Source organism: Prionailurus viverrinus, chromosome F2 (genome assembly GCF_022837055.1).
Source record: "Prionailurus viverrinus isolate Anna chromosome F2, UM_Priviv_1.0, whole genome shotgun sequence".
Lineage (NCBI taxonomy): Eukaryota > Metazoa > Chordata > Mammalia > Carnivora > Felidae > Prionailurus > Prionailurus viverrinus.
In genome coordinates, this window is record NC_062578.1 from 52,012,552 (window position 1) to 52,018,551 (window position 6,000).

The following is a 6,000-nucleotide window of genomic DNA, read 5'->3' on the forward strand; positions in this document are numbered from 1 at the left end:
GTAGATTCTCCCTGAGAATTTTGTATGAAAGATTGTGTAATTGTGCTGGGATGATTTGTAAGGTTTGAAGCAAGGTTTCTCCAGATTTATTTCTCCTATTATTTAATTAACTTTTTGTAACTATCCTATTATGAGATAAAAGCCTTCAAGATAGCTAGTAATACACTGTATAAATTTACCATCTAGATTTTCATTAGTTTGCTAGAGTTTATCACTGAGAAAGTGATTATAGCAAAAGTCAATACTACCCATCTTATGTCACTGTTATTTAACAGTTTCTGGAAGTTTTAGATCAGGCTTTCTCAGCCTCAGTGCTAATGCCATTTTGGGCCAAATAATTCTTTGTTGTAGGAGATTACCCTGTGCATTGTAGAATGTTTAGCGGCACCCCTGGCCTGTCTGCACAAAATGCCAATAGCACAAACCCCAGCAGTGACAACCCAAACTATCCCCAAACATTGTCAAATGTCCCCTGGGGGTAAAATTACGTCTGGTTAAGAATCATTCTTCTAGATAATGCAATACAATAAAAATAGAAATTAGAAAAAAAGCAACTGAAGGAGAGAGAAAATTGCCATTTTAGATAATGCAGTTGTCTACCTGGTTGGTAAAACCAAGGCATTCAGTTGAAAAGTCATTTGGATGAAAGACTTCACTGAATAGTCAAAACTGTATATGTATATATATATATATATATATATGTATTATATAATCATATATATATAATACATATAATATACATATAATACATATAATATACATATATACATATAACACACATATATACATATAATCAGATATATATGTATATATAATCATAAATATACAAAATCTATAACCATCAATAACAAATTAGAAAATGAGATTTAGGAGTCCCTTTTATAATGAGCAGCAAAAACAAAATAAAAACTAGGGGGGAAAAAAAGCAGGGAATGTATGGACATTATAAAAAGAAAGGAATGGAAATCATTTTGCTCTTCCAGATACTAAAGCATATCATAAACCTATAATAATCGAAGCCAGTGCTACACCAATGCAGTAATTAGCCGATAGACCAATATAACAGAATAAGTGGCTTCAAAACTAATTTTAATTCATGTAAAAAATTAGTTTTGAAAAGTAACGTCAAAAATCAGAAGGTAAAGGAAAGAAAGTTAATTTAATGATGCTGGTGCATTGATTAACCATTTGGAAGAGAAATGTTACATATTTCACACTTCGCATTTCAGCAAAATAAATGTTGACTCTTCTGTGCCATTTTGTGGGTCTCGCTCTACCCGAGGGCCTGTGCTTTCTCCTCTACCAAGCTACTTGGCTTTCACCCTTGGGCTTACCTGAGCCACTTTCTCCTCTAACACGTGCAGTCTCCATTAGATTGCCCTCTTAGCACACCAAGATGTGCTTAGCTTGTATCATGGATGTCTGTTCACTTAGCTCCCTTCTGTGCTGAACAGTGCGCTCTTTGAGGACACTTCTGTCACTGCACTCCCAGGCTCTAGCTTTGTAGACTTGTATCGCAGAGCATACTTCTGAAGGAATCATTCATTATTTGGAATTTTGTTAAAATGTGAACAACATAAACTTTACCGTTCTAACCATTTTTTCTTAATGTTTATTTATTTATTTTGAGAGAGAGTGAGCAGGGGAGGGGCAGAGAGCAAGGGAGAGAGCGAGAGAATCCCAAGCAGGCTCCACACTGTCAGAGCAGAGCCCTACAGCGGGGCTCAATGTCACAAAACCATGAGATCATAACCTGAGCTGAAATCAAGAGTCCAATGTTTAACCGACTAAGCCACCCAAGCACCCCTCATTTTAACCATTTTTTAAGTGTACGTCTTGTTGGCATTAAGTGCATTCATCATTCATAGAGTTGTGCAACCATCACCCCCATCTATCTCCAAAACATTTTTCGTCTTGCAAAACTGAAACTCTGCACCAGTTAAACAGTGACTCCCTATTCTCCCCAACTCCCCCCTCCCCTCCCTGGAAACCGCTATTCGGCTTTCTGTCTCTGAATTTGACTGTTCTATGTACCTCATGGAAGTAGAATCATACAGTAAGTGTCCTTTTGCGACTGGTTTCTTTCACTTGGCATAATGTCTAAAAGGTTCATCCATGTTGTAGCATGTATCAGAATTTCCTTCCTTTTTTGGCTGAGTCATCTATTTCATGTGTATATACCCCATTTTCTTTATCCATTCCTCCATCAGGGGAGACCTGGACTGCTCCTACCTTTTGGTTATTGTGAATAATGCTGCTATAAACTTACGCGTACAAATACTTGTTTGTATCCCTGCTTTCATTTTTTTGAGTATATACCTCAAAGTGGAATTGGTGGATAAAATGATAATTCTATCTCTGATCACTTGAGGACACACCATACTTTTCTCATAGGGGCTGCGTAATTTTATATTCCCACTAGCAATTCACGAGAGTTTTTCTTCACATTCTCTGCCAACACTTAGCTTTATCTGTTTACTTTGTTTAAAATTTCAGTTCTAATATAGTTAATGTACACTATTATATTAGTTACAGGTATACAATATAGTGATTCAACAATTCATTACATTACTCACTGCTCATCATGGTAAATGTATCTTTAATCCCCATCACCTATTTCACACATCTCACCACCCTCCTGCCTTCTGGTAACCATAAGAGTCTGTTTTTTGGTTTGTCTCTTTTTTTTTCTTTGTTCATTTGTTCCTGAAGTTCCACATATAAGTGAGATCATATGGTATTTATCTTTCTCTGACTTATTTTACTTAGCATTATACTCTCTAGCTCCATCCATATTGTTGCAAACGTCTGTTTATTTTAAAAATAATAGTCATCCTAATGGGTATGAAGTGGTAGGAATCACTCATTTTTGTATCTTAGCAATTAACTAATTTGACTCCCTCGTTTTGCCATAAGCAGACCCAGTGTCAGGGAACTCACGGGACCTACTCTGGGGTAAGTGGCTGTGGAACATGTTTCCTGAGTCTTGGTCCAGTGCTCCTTTCACCAAGGCACACTCCTCTGGTCGCACAAGTAGACACAAAGAGGGACGGAGGAGAAACTTTCCATTTTGATTTCACCTTTGCCTGCCTTTTGTTTTGTGGCTGAACATGTTCTTTCAGTATAAAAAAAGAGAACAGGAAAATACGAGACTACAGAGGAAGCAGCCATAAAAATGTGCCTAAAGGGAATATTGCTGTATCATGCACTTAAAATTTTGCTAAGAGGGTAGATGTCATGTGAAGTGCTCTTAACACAATAGGAAATGTTATACAGAATGCTGAATAAGAAACATGGACAAATAGTTTGTCTACAAAGCAGTAGAGAAGGATGAATTAAAAGTAATTTATACTCTGTCTCAACAGTGAATGGGTAGCAGCTGAAGTAGTTTTCACGTATTAGTACACTGTATGTTTGGGACTTGAATGAAGCAGTTGATAGGAAATTGCCATGTGTAAAAGAGAGTTGAATATTTTAGTGGGATGTGTATTGCCTGTTGCTTTGTCATTTTCTATTAATATGAAGAGATTTGGATTTGACTTTCAGAGTTCTCAAAATATTTGGGGATTCAAAGGTAATGTAGTCTGTGAATATTATAAAATGTGCCATTTTCTGGCAGTCTAAAACTAGCTGCAGAAAAAGAACTGGTTGTCTAAACATCCAATCACATAATTCTTTCCCCTCACTGCAATTGATCACAACACAAAAATAACCCCAGCACTTTCCTGAATATATTAAAGCAGCATAAAGTGGCAGTCCTAATGCCAGCAAAGACTACACCTGCCTCAAAGCCATGATCACTGGAAAAAAACAGCAGCAGTGATATAAATCTAAGCTATGGGTTCCCATCCTCCAGGGAGTTGGAAGAGCCCACACAGACACACCGCTCCTTGAAGCAAAGGAAGTGATGAGTCACAAATCTGACTGCACAAGTCCCAGAGCATCTTAGATTTTCCCATCATAAAACCTATTATACATTTTTGAAGTAACTTTCATCCCCCTCCAGACCATAATCTCCAGGAAGGCAGGAGTCATGGCTGCTTGGTTCATCAGTAGCTCGCAGCACTCTGCTCAGGGCTAGGCACATAGCAAACATTCAGTGAACACCTGCTGACTCGGTGAGTGAACATTGAATGTTAGCAAATATGTATTAGCATGCTTGGGAAAGCTCAATGGTTTTTTTGTTTGTTTGTTTTTTTAATTTTGGAGTTTTATTTCTGCTCATGACACCAAAGGTTCTTTCTTACTAATGTCCCATCATATCTGTTTTTTTTTTTTAATTTGGGGATTGGCAAAAAAAATTTTTTTTCCATATGTTTTTAAAACCGTGTGATCACTTAGATCAAAAACTAAAGGCCTAAGTGATAACGGTCAACTATCATTATCCACTTGGGAGATCTTCCTGTTCTGTGTCCTGTTACAGAAGTCAGTTCTGACTCCTGCATCTCCTGCCTTTGGAAAGATCACAGTTTAGCAGAGGTCAGCCTGAATAAAAATAACAGGTATTTCTCAATTCTTCCTATTTGCCTAGCATCATGCTAATGAGCTTTTTCTAGGCATCTAATTTAATCTTTACAACACTGCTATGAGATAGATGTCCTCGTCATTCCTATATTACATGAAAAAACTGTGGCTTAAGTTGCTTCCATGTCTGCCCAGTCACAGTGCTATTTAGGAGCGGAACGTGGAAAGCTGGGCTCTGCTGCTAATGCGATGGTCTCCGACTGCTCTCTCCTCTAAGCAGAGGGTGACAGTGCAGACCTGTAGGCACAGCTCTTGAGACACCACTCTATGTACACTAGACACAGAGCAAAAACCAAAATCACGGTATATGTCCTCACAACAGCGTTCTGTGTGACTCATCGGTGAGACCTCCAGAAGCCTCAGCCATCTGGATCTCACTCATCGTGGAACAGATCTACCTGTCTAGGACGCTAGATGAGCCCAAACGAAGCAAAAATGAGGGAGCAGTGCACGGTACAGCTATCACAACACTAAAGCGCTCAATTGTTTCTTTATCCTAGAATGGTTCTCTTTTCTAAGCCTCAGCTAATTAATGCCTATTAATGCCCTCAGACTTAAGTCACATGCTATCTCTCCTGTGAAACCTTCTCCCACTCCCACAACGAACCTTCCCATTCTCTGTGCTCCCATTCTGTTACACCGTGGTTTATTTGGGCATTTAAGTGGAGTAATAGAATTCAAATAGTTTACCATCAAGAGCAGTTAATAAGTATGTAAATTATCTGGAAAATTCACTCATCCTGGCGCACTGTATTTATTTTAAGAAAATAGCCAATTAAACATAGTGTCCAAACAACAGCCAGCTATGTAGGTATGGTTCAATAATTGTTGTGATTAGAGAATATTTCTTGTTGAAATGAGCAAAATTTAGTTGAAACGTAACAATTAAGAAATGAGCCACAGGAAAAACACTCTAAAGTCTTCTATTCAAACATTTGGGTAAAGGACAAAAATATAAAAAAGTTTAGTTATTTGTTTTGGCATTTGGTTCACTTTTTTTTTTCTTTTTTTGCTTGTGTAGACTATAATGAAATATCTTTCTGCTACTGGAATTCTGATCTTCATTTGTGATAACAGTTCCATTAGAATGCTGAGACCAGCCACATCTAAGTTCAGTATCTTCGAGAGTGGGAAGGACTTGGTGGTGTTCCTTTATTTTTCTTGTAGTTTTTTTTTTTTTTTAATACACTCTAGCTCTGTCCATGTCGATGCAAATGGCAAGTTTTCATTGTCTTTTTTTTTTTTTAAGAATTGATTGTCAATCTGGCTAACATACAGTGTGTAAAGTGTGCTCTTGGTTTTTGGGGTAGAATCCCGTGGTTCATCGCTTATATACAACACCCAGTGCTCATCCCAGCAAGTGCCCTCCTCAATGCCCATCACCCATTTTCCCCTCTCCCCCACCCCACCCCCCATCCACCCTCAGTTTGTTCTCTGTATTTGAGAGTCTCTTCTGGTTTGCCTCTCTCCCTCTCT